Source organism: Rousettus aegyptiacus, unplaced genomic scaffold (genome assembly GCF_014176215.1).
Source record: "Rousettus aegyptiacus isolate mRouAeg1 unplaced genomic scaffold, mRouAeg1.p scaffold_m13_p_8, whole genome shotgun sequence".
Lineage (NCBI taxonomy): Eukaryota > Metazoa > Chordata > Mammalia > Chiroptera > Pteropodidae > Rousettus > Rousettus aegyptiacus.
In genome coordinates, this window is record NW_023416311.1 from 80,180,708 (window position 1) to 80,195,368 (window position 14,661).

At 38.6% G+C, this 14,661-nt stretch overlaps 1 long non-coding RNA gene across 2 annotated transcripts in view; it reads left to right on the plus strand.

Moving 5' to 3' along the window:
• The window catches only part of LOC107503313, a 56,347-nt gene that overhangs the window by 16,781 nt on the left and 24,905 nt on the right, over nucleotides 1–14,661 (plus strand). The window contains exon 3 of one of the 2 annotated variants that reach the window (XR_001595207.2): nucleotides 11,222–11,331. This is a non-coding gene — a long non-coding RNA (uncharacterized LOC107503313). Of the gene's footprint in view, nucleotides 1–11,221; nucleotides 13,432–14,661 lie in introns of those variants that run through there. The other variant, XR_001595206.2, reaches the window with a different exon arrangement.

The following is a 14,661-nucleotide window of genomic DNA, read 5'->3' on the forward strand; positions in this document are numbered from 1 at the left end:
CTCCAGATTCCCAATCCAACTACTGTATCTCAAATCTCTACACAGAGTTTTGAGATAAGGGAATACTGATAATTACTAAAGTGGTTATACTGATTGAATCACATCCTCTAAATTCATGTCTATCTGGAACTTCAGTAAGTGACCCTATTTGGAAAAAGGGTCTCTTTGGATGTAATTAGTTAAATTAAGATGAGGTCAAAGTGGATTAGAGTAGGCCCAAAAATTCAAATGATGTGTTCTTTAAAACAAATCATGTGAAGGCAGAGACACACAGGAAAGGCCATGTGATGAATGTCATTGTGAACTGGAATGACATTTAAGAACTGTAGTAAGATAGAGATTGGAGTAATTTGGCTATGTGCCAAGAAACGCCAAGGATTGCTGGAAACCACCAGGAACTGGGGCAGAGGTGTAGAGTAGATTCTTCCCTAGAACCTCCAGAAGAAACCAACACTGCTCACACCTTGCTTTCAGACTTCTGGCCTCCAGAACCATGGGAGACTAAGTGCTGTTGTTTTAAGAAACCCAGTTTGTAGTAATTTGTTACGGCAACTAATATAGTAGCTTGCTGCTGCTTGTTTATATTTTTATTAATATTGTTTTTAAAAGCCTTAACATGCTGTTCCCATCACTGCCACACTTGGTCTCTTTCCACTTCATTTTCAGACTAGCTGACCTGGATATTGATGCTGGACACACTAATGCCCTCCATGTCTCTCTAAGTTTTCTTCATGAGTAGTGATGAGTTATGCTGAGAAAAATTCTTAGATCTACATTTATACAACACTGCTCTTGTTGCTTTTGGACAATACTTTCCCAAGCTGGGATAGCTGCTATTGACCTTGCAAGAGAATGATAAAAAAAAAAAAAAAAAAAAAAATCCAATGAAGATTTAAGAGGAAGTTCCATTAAATTTATGTAGTAAAATGGAAGTTTGCTTTACGCAAACAATGAAGAAACCTTAGAAGATAATGTTGTTGACTTCCCATACTCTAAAGTACTTTTGACTCAGGAAGATAACTTAGGCCTCACCCAGGATGAGCTCTGGAAATAACAGCCCACAGAAACCTCTCAGCAATCTAGTAAGTTAAGTCAACAAGCTTAAATCAAACCTTTCCCAACTTCATTTACAGAACACATTTACAGGCATTATATACCACTTGTATTACTAGAACCCTAGATTGACCTAGGTATCGAGGTGTTGTTCTTATGCTACTGTCAGAGTATTTTCAGAAGTCTAGCCATGCTTAGGAGGAAAAAAGTCCTACTGTTACTGCTTCCCCTAACTCACTGTCTTCAGCAGACCATGTGCGTAAGGAGATGAGCTACATTAGCCTGGAAAAATTCCCAGGGCCAGGTCATTGTGAGCAGCAGCCTAGTGTGTGGTCCAAAGTAGTATTTCCGGTTCTGCCTATTTTCATTTCCAAGAATTGCTTAGAAATAAATACTCTTGCTTTTGTTAGGAAGGGGTGACTTTTTAACACTTTTGGGAATGGTGCCTTAATTTCACGCTGCACTTTGACCAAGGTTTCATTTCTGGATCCTCTTGTGATTTCCTGATATATTTGCTGCAAATTGAATAAATCATGCTGGGCCTCTGTTTCTTCACTAGTAAAATGGAGTGGGGGGAGTAACACATTAATGAATTGTGAGGAGGAGCTGAGCATGTGTAGCCACTGGATTTTTTATAAGCCTCTTGCAAATTAATGGCAAAAAAATATTTGAAACTTTAAAAGAGCATCACATTTCCTTAAGGGGAACTGGTGAGTTTCAGGAGGAGGCTATTACTCAAGGTGGAGTTGTCAGTGTTCAAATATAATTATGGACTCTGGGAAACTAGGACAGGAATCTGCGGAGCTGCAGCAAAAGCTCAGTTGTACATCCTTTAGTCATGTAGGAAACATGGTAAGGAAATGCAGTGTGATCCAGTTTAATACATACCATGCCAGCTGGATAGGGATATAAGGCAGTAAAACCAGAAAGACTGAGTAGATGGTGGCCTTTATAGGAAAAAATACAAGAGTGAGAAAAACCTAGGAAAGAAATATGTGGAGCAGTAAAAAGGCTGGGAAAGTATTCACTGATAATCAGACCAAGAAGTCAGGCTTGACTGCGATGATGACAGTCTCAAAGAAGGATGTGTGTCACAGATTGGAGAGTAGAGACAGCACAAAGGGGATTTCTTTATGGCAGACCTTGGTTTAAGTCTCAAGTCTGTGGCTTCTTAATTTTGCAACATCAAGCAAATTACTATTCTGAGCCTTATCTATAAGATGTAGGTAATACCTATCTTTCAGAGATGCTGGGAATATTTCAGATGATACATGTATCTAGGTCCCAAGCAGAATGCATTAACAGCTATTGGCCCAATGAAGAAAGAAGAGGAGGGAAAATTAAGGGAAAAAGTTTGCTACTTTTTACTTTCAACTTTCTCCTCCATGGGACAAAATCATAGGGTCGGTCTAGTCTAATCAAAAACAGGCAGGTCCCATGGGCCTATGAGAGTTCCTTACCAGTATCTAGTTGTATCTTCCAATAATCTCATAAGTAGTAGAGCTACATTGTTCAATACTGTAGCTACTAGCCATGTGTAATTATTTTAATTGGGATAAACTAAAATCAAGAACACATTTCTTCACTAGCTACATTTTAAACATTTAATAACCACATATGGCTAGTGGCTATCATATTAGTAAGTATGTACACACATATCTACATATATGCACATATATATTAATGTACATTTACATGTACATGTGCATATTTTCATCATTACAGAAACATCTGTAGTTTGTGTATGCTTAACTACAGTGAATGATGTGGGCAAAAGGGTCTAATCACAGGAGAAGTCAAGGTAGCGGGGAGAAGTTGGGAGAGAAGCTGGCATAGGAAGATAAAGCTTCTGCTGAGAGAAGCCTCCCTCAAAAAAAAAAAAAAAAAAAGAAGAAGAAGAAAAAAAAAAAAATGACCAGGATAAAAGCAGTAAAGAGGGGTATATAAGATCAGTAAGGTGGGTAAACTTTAAACTACTATGCCTAAGGCCTGAGATGAAAGGATGTCAGCTACATTTGAAATTTATTTTAGGAATGATACTTTGGTCTCTGCTGTCAAACAGATAGCCTAATACATGGTGACTAACATGGAGAAAACTACGTAGAGTGACTAATGCGGTATCATTGAAAACTACATAAAAGTCAAACAGATATAATCATAGCAAATAGACTTTCTTAAATGAATCTCACAATTCAAGGAAGAATAGAAAACAAAAGAACATTAGGATCAAGAGTGAGGTTTTTCTGTGAACCTTAAGTGCATAAATCAAAGTCTTGAGCAAACGAGGATTCTCTATAGTGAATCTGCTTAGTACCTAATATGCAGTTAATAAATATATGAATAGATGGATGAATGAGAAATACAAATCTCAGAAACCTGAAGATAGAACCACCATAGTTGCACTGCCACACCTGAAAGTGGAATACAATGTTCAGTACCTTTGTGGGGGTAACACATGGGTCTATGGCTAATAGTAACCAGGGGCACAGCTAACATTTGAGAGCACTAGCCATAGGCCAGGCCCTGGGCTAGAAGCTCGAATGTGCCTAATCACGCTGAATCCCACAATGTCCTAGTGTTTTTATGCCCATTTTACAGCTTAGAAAACTGTATCTTATAAAAGTCAAGGTATCTGTTGAATTATAATACAAATGGAGAAATTAAGTTGTTACTGTTATCTTCGTAGTCAGCAAATGCCTGGGTGAAATAAAGTTCCATAATGGAGTATGAATAAAAGGAGAAAAAGAAAGGAAGCAATTACAAAAATACCGTATATTCCTTCTGTCCTCTCTGCTTTACCCATTTATGCAAAAAACAAAAAACAAAAAACAAAAACAAACAAACAAAAAAGCACTACAACTAAAAATAAATAATGAAGAGAAAGATAGTGTGGGACCTTAGTTTTGTAGCATGGGCTGAGTTCCTCTGAGGTGATCTGACAGTACTGAACAGTTGCAAGTGTTATGAAGTCAGATACGCCAAAAGTAGGAGTCTGCCAGATGGGATCCCAAAGCAGAAGTGGTCCCTGAGGCTGTTTCCTTCTACAGTGATTTATGTGAGGATTTTATTCCTTCATGAACAAGGTCTGATGCCTTAACAGATGGTTTTTACTGAGTATTACAGATGATTCTTTTCTCTACGAAAAATCTTAGTCCCCAACTTATAACATTTTGTCAAACCCTCATCTCCTACAGTTTACAGAATTGAACATAGATGAATCTACATGCTCTAACTAAAAAGTAACTTCTACTTTTGTAATGGTTTACATACAATGATATATGTTTATAAACAATATTTTGATAGCACTACAAAAGTGGAGATTAAGTCATGAAAAGTATTGAAGCTGGAAAAGAAGGAAGAGGGATGAATCCCAAGTCCCCTGTACAGACTTATGTGGAACTGTGAAAAGGCTGTGTACATTCATAGAGGTCAGAGAGGTCAAGGTTTTAGAACTAGTCAGTGTCGCAGATGAGAGCCTGTTCTCTTTATTCCCTTATGCTCTTGAAATGTATGAAGAAGAAAGTACTAACTGGAAAGGCCCCCACAAAAGATAAGGCCTAAACGAATAGAAACTCCTGAAAGGGAACCTTTAAAAAAACAATAATATAATGTTTTTCTTTTTTGTTTTGTTTCTGACATTTGAATCACAGCTTTACAGAACAGAAATAAGAGAAACCCAAACGACAGTCAAAAAATGGTAACTTCACCTTCTTCTTCTCCCTTCAGCCATTTGTTTTAAAGTCATTATAATTTTTCCCTAGGTGCATTAGTTTGCTAGCGCTGCCATAACAAAACACCACAGATTAGGTAGCTTAAACAACAAAAATTTATTTTCTCACAGTTCTGGAGGCTGGAGGTCCAAGATCAAAGAGTCGGCCAGTTTGGTTTCTTCTGGGGTCTTTCTCCTTGTCTAACAGGTGGCCACCTTCTTGCTGTGTCTTCACATGGCCTCCTGAGATCCAGAAGAGCATAGAACTCAGTAGAAACAGTGGAGTAACTGACTATGCATGCAGCTCATTGTATTTTAGCAAGGTTTCCATCTGAGAATCTAGGATTGGTATTCAAATTGGAGTCAGTGAGGCATCAATCTGCCAATTGGTTACTAGGCTCAATTTATAGTGGCATTGATTGATAAATCCCAAAACATATAATACTAAGCCAAACGGGATTGAGCCATATATTTACCATAGCAAGGACTGCATTATTCCAAGCTCTCTACCAAAGAGAGTTGCTCATAATAGACTTTCCCAGCAGAAAAGATGGGAGTTTATGTGACCAGAAGGATTGGCTATAAGGATGAACTAACTGAGTCAGGTCAACCTTATGGGCATGGATATAAAACCAGGACTGGTCCCTCCACCAACTGTGGCAAATAATAAAGCCTAATAATCTCTGTGGTGGTCAGCATGGTTTTGAATCTGTTCTGGAACCAAGCCAATGCTTTCCTTTTCGGTGGTATACTGTGCATACCTAAAGACAACTGCAGCATCTCCTTTGCCAGGGCTGAACTGGCCAGGGTGGAAGAGCTGCTGGTGCATGCCAGGATGAACATCGTCTCTTATAGTTAGTTCCAGCTCTACAAACACTGTTAGAAGTGACAGGCTTGGTGAAACATTGTCAGACATGTGGTTCTCTTTCCTAGCATCGTGTTCCTGGGCACTTGGACTGCAGGCTGGATATCGTATGTCAGGCAGCAGAGTTCTCAGCAGGGATTGTCAGAGTACCAGCCAGGCTAGTGTGGGTAGAGAGCTATTCACATATGGCGAATATTTGGAGAAATCATCTTGTCTAGAGGAGGCAAAATGAGTTGCAGCACAAATTTTTCACTAACACAGCATCAAGAGGTCTCGAGGAGGAATTGGAGAAAAGGTAACATATTAGATGTCTGGTTTTCTGATCTTCTGGGAGTATTATGAATTAATGTTGCCACCCATGGATTTTGGCCTTAGGAAATTTATGATATGACAATTCTCTTCAGTATCATATATTTTCATATGGATACCCTGACTCAGACAAAGTTAGTAGTTTCCCTCCCCCGACAACCCTGTTCCTCCAAATACACATTGCCTTCTCTCCATCCAACGCACATTCCACCTCATTTTTTCTCCAAAATTATGCTTCAGCAAATACATCCAACTTAAATAGATGTAGTATCACCATTTGGAACGATACAAAAAGTACTTTTTATGAAGCTGAATGTACTTTTAAAAATTATAGCAGACAGATCCTAATATTCTCACTATTCTGAAGAGTATTATACATCCCATAATAATTTCCTAATTAGTTATCTATTTCCATTTACTTAAAAGAGTCCCATAAATATGAATCTGAGAGAAATTCAGTGGTGGTGGTTGTACCAGGACAGTGATCCATTAATACAAAGTTGAAGAAACCTGAATGTCCTTGGATCTAATATTTAAGTGTGGCAAGACATCTCGGTCTTCATATTATTCACGTAAAAAGCGGAAAAGAAAGGAAAAACAATGGAGTATGCAAGAAATGAACACTGTGGTTGAGTATTCATGGAAAGTCCTTTAAAAGGGCTGAATTCCAGTGAGGGCTGGAAATGAAGCTTGTGCTCCTCTGGTTCACTGCAATCACTCAGTCTGAACATGCATCACCAAGAAGGGATTTCAATGAAATCCCCTGTCTTTGTCTTAGCCCACTTACCATTCATTGGAAGCAATTCTATGGGCTTTTCATTTCTGGCTAGAGAATGTAAAAACAATGGCAAATATTTACTGTTACTTAACCATAGGCCGGACACTATGCTAAGTAATTTACTTGAATGATCTCATTTAATTATCACAACAGACCTATGAGATGGATAACCTAATTGTCCACATTTCATAGACTAGAAGGCTGAAGTTCAGAAAGGATAAGTAACTTGCCCAAATTCACACAGCTGGTGGCAAAGCTAGGACTTAAATCCAGACCTGCCATGTGATCTGGATTTAAGTCCTAGAAAGAAGCATTTTGTTGCAGGGATTAAAAGTAAGAACATGTACACAATTGCTATGAGACTTGTTTAGTCACTATCTTCTTGCCATGGTTATCCTTACACTCTTATGTATAATGGAATCAGTGACTCCAGTAGTATTTCCTTAAGTCAACTCTTCACAGGTTTCATTTAGAGCATTCCAGATTAAGCCTACTTGTATTCATAGTGATGATTTAAATCAAAGCAGGTGTGTCTGGAATTTGTTCTGAAAATTAACCTTTACTCATTATCCTTGCTGATGTTCTCACTTTTTGAATTTTTAATTTGGAAATCTAGCAGGCTAAAGACAATGTTTTTAGGGTTGAAAATATTTCTCATAGGAGTTCCTCCTATTGGAGGATTTCCTTATTAAACTAGAAGATGGGCAGGGCTATGATCTATCTCTCGCACATCTGTATTATGGTTCTGATGCAGAGGACTAGATTGCAGAATTGTTGCCACATTTTATCCTTAGAAAGAATGGAAGAATGGGGTAATTGTGAAGAGCACTAGAAACTCCATGAGCCAGAAACCCTTTGGTGGTCCTAGCATAGTGCTTGACACAGAGGACGGCATTGCTGGAGGCTATGTACTTACTATGACAGGTCCTGTCCTAGATACTGAAGGTTCCACTTGGTCCATGCCCTCTAGAGGCTTGCTACTTGATGGGAGCACAGATGAATAAATAGGAAGTCAAGTCATCATTGCATAAGGGTGCTGTGTGAGCACTCAGGAGGAGCACCTGATTCAGGAAGGCTTCTCAGAAAGTTCCCTTTAGTCTGAGAACTAAAGAATTCATTAAGGTTATGCAGCAATTGTTGTAGAAAAGAACTCTTGAGGCCTGTGATTCTCAAAATTGCAAGTACCTAAAGAGCTTTAAAAATAATATCGATGTCTGAGGCCTGTGCATGGGGATTCTAATGTAATGGGTCTGAATTTGAGCTGGCCATTGGGACTTCAAAAGTTCCCCGAGTGACTGTAATGTGCAGCCACTGCTGAGAATCTGGTCCGGTGGTTCTCAATACTGGCTGCACTTTAAAGGCACTTGGGAAGCTGTCTAATTTTACCCCCAGAGATTCCCCAGTAGTTTGTCTGGGACATGGTGTCTCAAAGACTACACAGGATTGAGAATTGCTGTGTTAGATGTTAGTAGCAGCACACAGTAGGCCAGAAACAGAAAACACAGCCAGTTCTGTGTTTGGGTGCAAGGAGAAGAAGTAGGCTATATAGGAGAGGGAGGGCCCAAATTAGGAGGAGACTTCTTGGCCAAATTATGGTGTTTGACTTTCACTTGGAGGATGATGGGGGTTTAAGAAAAGGAAGTGACATTATAAAATTTACTTTCAAAAGACTAGATGCAAGTTGAAAGGCAAAGAGTGTATTTGGTTGGAAGTAATTCAGGGACAAAATAATGGAGGTTTCTTGGATTTTGAATATAGGACTCAAGATATTTTTGTCCCCAAAATCTTTACTTTCAGAGGGAGATGAAAAATTAGCTTGCTTTTTCTTTTTTTTTTCTTTTCCTTCTCTTCTAACTCAAGGGCTCTACATAAAAGAAAATTATCATTCTTCAGATCTATAGGATTCTTACTTGGGGAAGAAGGGTGGAAGAAAAGCTGGGAAAAAAAGAAGCTATCTGGAAGATTCTTGAAGACAGGAAACCACAACTCTCCAGAAGGGTCAGTGGACACAAAAGGCTTTACTTAGTGGAGAGAGTGTACAATCAGACCACTCTTTAGATAAGACAGGACAAAGACTGAAATGTGGCAAGAACTAAATTCAGGAACTATATTCATCATTCTCTTGGAGTCAGCTTAGCTCTAACAAATATCCTGGTCCTTTTTAGTATTTTCTCTTATAAACTTAGCTCTTGGTGTCTTTCTTTGGGGATGTTAAGGAGAGGAAGAGGGGATGGGGAAAGGATGCTCATGACACCTTTTCTTTCCCAAGTGACTACTCCTGCTGAGAAAATGGCCCCAAGCCACCTCATGATTCACAAGTCTGAGAAAAAACTAGGTGGCTGCTCATGGGAAAATGATGACTTGCCATCACTCGGCATACAAGTCATAAGAATAGAGAGTGAGGAATATCTGCACACATCATAAACACATCTTTCATGTGGGTGCTACCCCTGGGTGAGCCTGCTGGAATCAGCATAAATTGACACAAAGTGCATTGTGAGTCCCCTCCCACCCTTAAGTCATAGGTGTCATAGCAGCTTGGCACTGAAGGTGACTGATGCTGTTAAAATGTGTCTTTGGGCTCTTTTAAAATCCTCTTCTCATGATATTAATATTAAGTAATTAAATATTAAACAATTTCAATAACTTCCTTCTTAAAATTGGATAATTTTTATTAGTATAAAGATGCTTCTTCTGGTAAAAGAATCATTATGTAGGACTTGTTATGATCTAAGGAAGGCCAATAGAATCAAGAAGGATCTTCAGGAACAGGGCATCAGAAATCTAGTCTACATTTTCCAGATGGGGTAAGACTCACTAGCTCTTTGCATTGCACTGTCATTAAGGCTCTTAAGTTTTTACACTTACCTTAACCCACTTTTATTAGGTCAAAAGATGGAATGGCTTGCCCTTTTAATTTCTCTGTTAAAAATAATTGACATTATTTATTGATCTATTTGCCTTGTGCTTTGAAAGCATTACTTCATTTAATCTTTCCAATGATTCTACAGGATGGTTGTATTAGTCCTAATCTTTTATGAGAGTGAGGCTTGGAGAGGTTGAGTAACTTCCCCAAGGGTTTTACCAAATTAATGGCAAAGCTGAGCTGTGGACCTCCATCTATCTGGCTTTCTCCCATTAACTATTGTTTTTCCCATAGCACCTCAGTTTCTCTCTTCTCTAGGAAACCACATCCCTGGAGCCTAAGGCCAGAATAAAATTTAAGTAACTCTTTCCCCAGAACTCAGCTTTCCTTGAAGTAATCTTCTCCATTTCATCATCACTTTCTTGATTCATTGACTATTTAATGACCAACAATTTTGATCCAAGTACTGGTAGAGAGTAATGAACATATTAGGGTTCCTGCTGTCATAGAGTTTAGTGTCTCATGGAGTAAAGCAGACGGTAAATAGTAAAGGAATAAATATTTGAGAAACATTCAGAGTGGTAAGTACTGTGAAGACAATGGAGGAAGGGGAAACAATAAAAAGTGGTTTGGGTTGGGGGTCAGAGAAAGCATCTCTGATGAGTAATATTTGAGGTGGAAAAGGAATGATGAGAAGGAAACAGTCATGCAGAGATCTGGGGAAGAGTTTCCCAAGCAAGAGGAAAAGCATGCACAGAGGCATGAAGGCTGGAACGAGCCTAGTGATTATGCAACTGCTGCATTCTCCCCTCAGAAAGACATTTATTAAATGTTTAATATAAGGCCATCATTGTGCAACTTCAAAATTAGGTAGGTGTGCATAATTCTAAACTATTTCCAGTAAGATTATGGTACTGATATCCACTAAGATAATGGTATGGAAAACTATGACATATAAAGGAGTTAGATTCTAGGAAGAAAGTAGAAAATTTGTGGCTAGTATTTTTTGAGCAATTCCTCTGTTACCATCACTATGTTATTCCCCTTTATATATATGATGCCATCAATCCTCATTCAATAGTAATGACCATTTAGAGATGGTTTGTATCAGTTTGCTAAGGCTGCCATAACAAAGCACCCGAGACTGGGTAGCTTAAAAACAGAAATGTGTTTTGTCACAATTCTACAGGCTGGAAATATATGATCACGGTGTCAGCATGGTTGGTTTCTTCCAATGACTCTCTCCTTGGCTTGCTGATGGTCATCTTCTCCCTGCATCTTCATATCATCTTCCCTCTGTATGTGTCTGTGCCTAAATTTCCTCCTCATATTAGGATGTCAGTAATATTGGAATAGGGCTCAGCTAATGACCTCATTTTAACTTAGTTCCTTTAAAAACCCTGCCTCCAAATGTAGTCACATTCTGAGATACTGGGGGACAGAACTGTGACATGAATTTTGGAGAGGGCACAATTTAGCCCACAGCAGAGATTAAAATCATTTTCTCAAGATAAAATAAAAAATAAGGGTTCAGCTAGGATATGAAATTTCCTCCTTTTCTCTTTGTAAGCCTTAGAATGACTTTATTTAGTAGTGTGTGTTCTGTTTCCTGAGCTACTGTCTTTACTAAACATCTACTAGGTACCAGACACTGCTATGGGTGCTGAGGGCAGAGCAGTGAACTTCCCCCCCTCATGAAGCCTGCTGTCTCCTGGAGGAGAAAGATAACAAGCAAACAAACACACAACAAGGTAATTATACAGACATAATAAGTACCTCAAAGGAAATAAACAGGACTGTGATAAAACATAACTGGGTGTGGTGGGGAAGTGGAAGGCTTCTATTGAGAGGAGGGTCACAAAAATCTCTAGAAGGTAACCTTGAAACAGACTACAGAAGAGCATTCCTGCAGAGGAGAGAAGACCTGTTTCTGTGCAGGTCGCTTTCTGATGCTGCTCAGAGTAGACGTTTTTGACAGTAAACTTGACTTTGAAAGCAGAGAGGTGAACATTGGAGTGGAAGAAACTGGGAATCACTGGAGTAGAGTGGAACCAGAAGGCTTGGATTCTAGTCTCAGCTTCAGCACCTACTAGCTGTGGGACCTGGAAGGTCACCATCTCCAGCCGAGCCTCAGCTTCTTCGAATGGGAAGTAAGAATATTAGTGACAATGCATAGCACCCAATCTGTCATGGCCTAGAGCTAGTTGCAATGCACAGATGAGATAATACCTACTTTTCAAACTGAAAAATACTTTGTGAATACTGCATTGTGACAGAGAATACCTGGAGCCATTGTTCTAATATGTATGCCAATCTGTACATTTTTTTCTTCAATCTTTACCTAAATGTAATCTCCACTCAAAGCCTTCTACATCTGAAGTAATTAAAAACCCATTTGCCACAGTAAAATATACAGGAAAGTAAGTAGGTCATTTCCCTCCATTCATTAAATACTCAGAGTGAAGTTAGATTTTTTTCGCAGAGAGGCTTGAAGAGCGTGTGCATTCGCTTTGAGAAATCAAGCATGTTTAACGTACCTGGACCACTCAGCACAGAGTCTGGCCAGAGGTTTATTTGCAGAAAGGTCCAGAGAGCTGTACGAGAGAAGCATGAGTAGACAACATTCGGTTGATATCCGCATTTAATACCTAAGATCCCCATGGTACAGGGAAACAGTTCTCATCTGTTGACAACCAGGACATTTTACCATAATGGGGAACTCTAGAACTCTATGAATGAATTTGTAAATTTTGTAAATACAATAGATACACTGATCCTTATTCTCTTGGTAATTCCCTTCAAGTACTATAATATATAGAGACACTTATTTAATTCCCATTACAATAAACTCAGCAAATCTATGTTAGCACTTTATATGTGCATTTAATTGTCAGTCAAACTATTCATCTGTGAGAAGAAAATAATTTCTAACTCTTTTCTGGAGCAAGATTACACTATGAATTAAGCCTCGCTTTGTCTAAATCCTACTACTTTCTCCCAGGAGAAAATCCCAACCCCTATTTGCTTCAAGGACTACTCTTTACAAACAGACTAACAAAGAGGCAGGACACTTCCCAGCCCCCCACTTCCTGGAAGAGGTTCCTGCTTCTCAAGGTTTGCTTTGTCTAATGCCAGCACAACCACCTCCAGACACTCACACCCTGCATTTCCTGTTGGTAATGTCCGTTGGAGTATCTGGTCACATGGATCAGAGAAAAAACACAAACATACATACACACACACACACACACACAGTCACACACGTGGACTCAAATACATATGTCAGAGGAAGGAAACGTGGGGGTTGGAAAGGCCCCTTAATTTATGATAAATACACGTTGTTATTATTAACTTATTTTTTATCATCATTTAAGAATCATTCCACAGGGCAGTTTCTGCCTTCTGGACACGGCTCTAGATTTAGAAGTTCTTTGCTAGTTCCCTATTACAAAATAAAATATGCATTTACCAAATCTCACATTAATTAGATATGCCTCCAAGAGGAGGTTATCAGATACAATTCATGTGCCCAAAGAATCCTTTCTGACTTGGGCCCTCTTTTTTTTTCTTTCTTTTTTTCTTTTTTCCATAAGGAAAGGGAGAACTGGCTAGGAGAAAGGAAGTACTTTTTTTTTTTTCTTGGCAATCAACAGCATGTAGGTTTACACTGTGTACCCAACCAAGTTGCTATTTCCTTTCAGTAAATGCTAGAGTTAGATTCAAATGTACTGAGAAAATATAGAAACATTAATTTTTTTTTAATTCTCTTATTACATGGAATAACTTTCACATACCGTCCCCCTGAAAATACCTAAATATATTCAATGGGCAAGTCATTGTCAATTCTGAAGAGGAAGCAAAAAGCTGGTTTCAGTTATTTATTTTGTTTGGTTTGTTGTGTTAACATCAGATTATTAAAGATACATTATTAAAGATACATGTTCTCATTTCCTTTGTTTGTATTTTATTAGAACACTACTTACTATTATTACTTTTATCACAACTCTTTACAATAATATCTTACTTTTAAATGCAGTCCTTTGTCCTGAAATATCCCGAAGTTCTTATAACCTATTAAACAAATTAGACATAGGCCTCACTTCAGTCTCCCCACTTCTTGCAGTGAAACCCAGCAGCTGTAGAACTACATGCCCAGCCCATCCTGGAATGGCATTAGGATAGAAAGGCTTGGATAATGCACACTTGAACCACCCAACCACTAGCCATGGTGTTAACAGGCCCTAGGAGACAAGCAGAACAAAGGTCTGTTTTGAATCATGGCCTTGATCAAAAACCTAAACAGATTATTTGTCTTCCTTTTTGCACCCAGGCCGAAATCAGTTAGAGGTACAAGACAAAAGAAAAAAAAAAAAAAAGTCATGTTATTTCTGCTAATATTAAAGAAAAAAAATTTTTTTGAAGTTTTATGAAAATGTTAGTATCTTTAAGTTAGAGAGTGAACACTGTTGAGGTATTTATCCTTTGAGATCCGTTTGAATTGAATCCACATTCCTGTTTTTCCATTTACTATTAATCGTCTATGATGAGAATAGAAAAGACCTGCTTGAATCCTGTCCAATTTTGTGTGTGTGTGTGTGTGTGTGTGCATGTTTGCTCCCCAGAGACTTTATCTGACCAACCATTAACTTCTTTTGACTTTCACATTTAACCACTTGCCTTTTTCTACAAGGCCTCACACAGAGAGCCTCTTAGACTTTGAAGAATTTTAAAGGAAGGCATATAAACTAATCATCTCTTTCTTTAACATTTCTCCAAATTGTATAGGCTTCATTGGCACACATGTAGTTTTGAGCATCTGGGTGGATAGCAGTAGTAAGCCACTTGTTTCTCCATTGTCCTTACCCATATCTCATAACAATCCATGTAGGAATATCCTGAATTCTCCTTTGAGCAAGGTCTCAACAGCCCTTGCCCGGCCTGATCCTACTCTCACTCATGAAAGCCCAGAGAGGACTAAGTCCCCTGGGCTCCAAATGATACTAATTGCATTCTCCTTTCATATTTAATCTCTTCCTTCTGCTACTGCTGAACGCTCTTTCATGTAGCAACTTCTCTAAGGG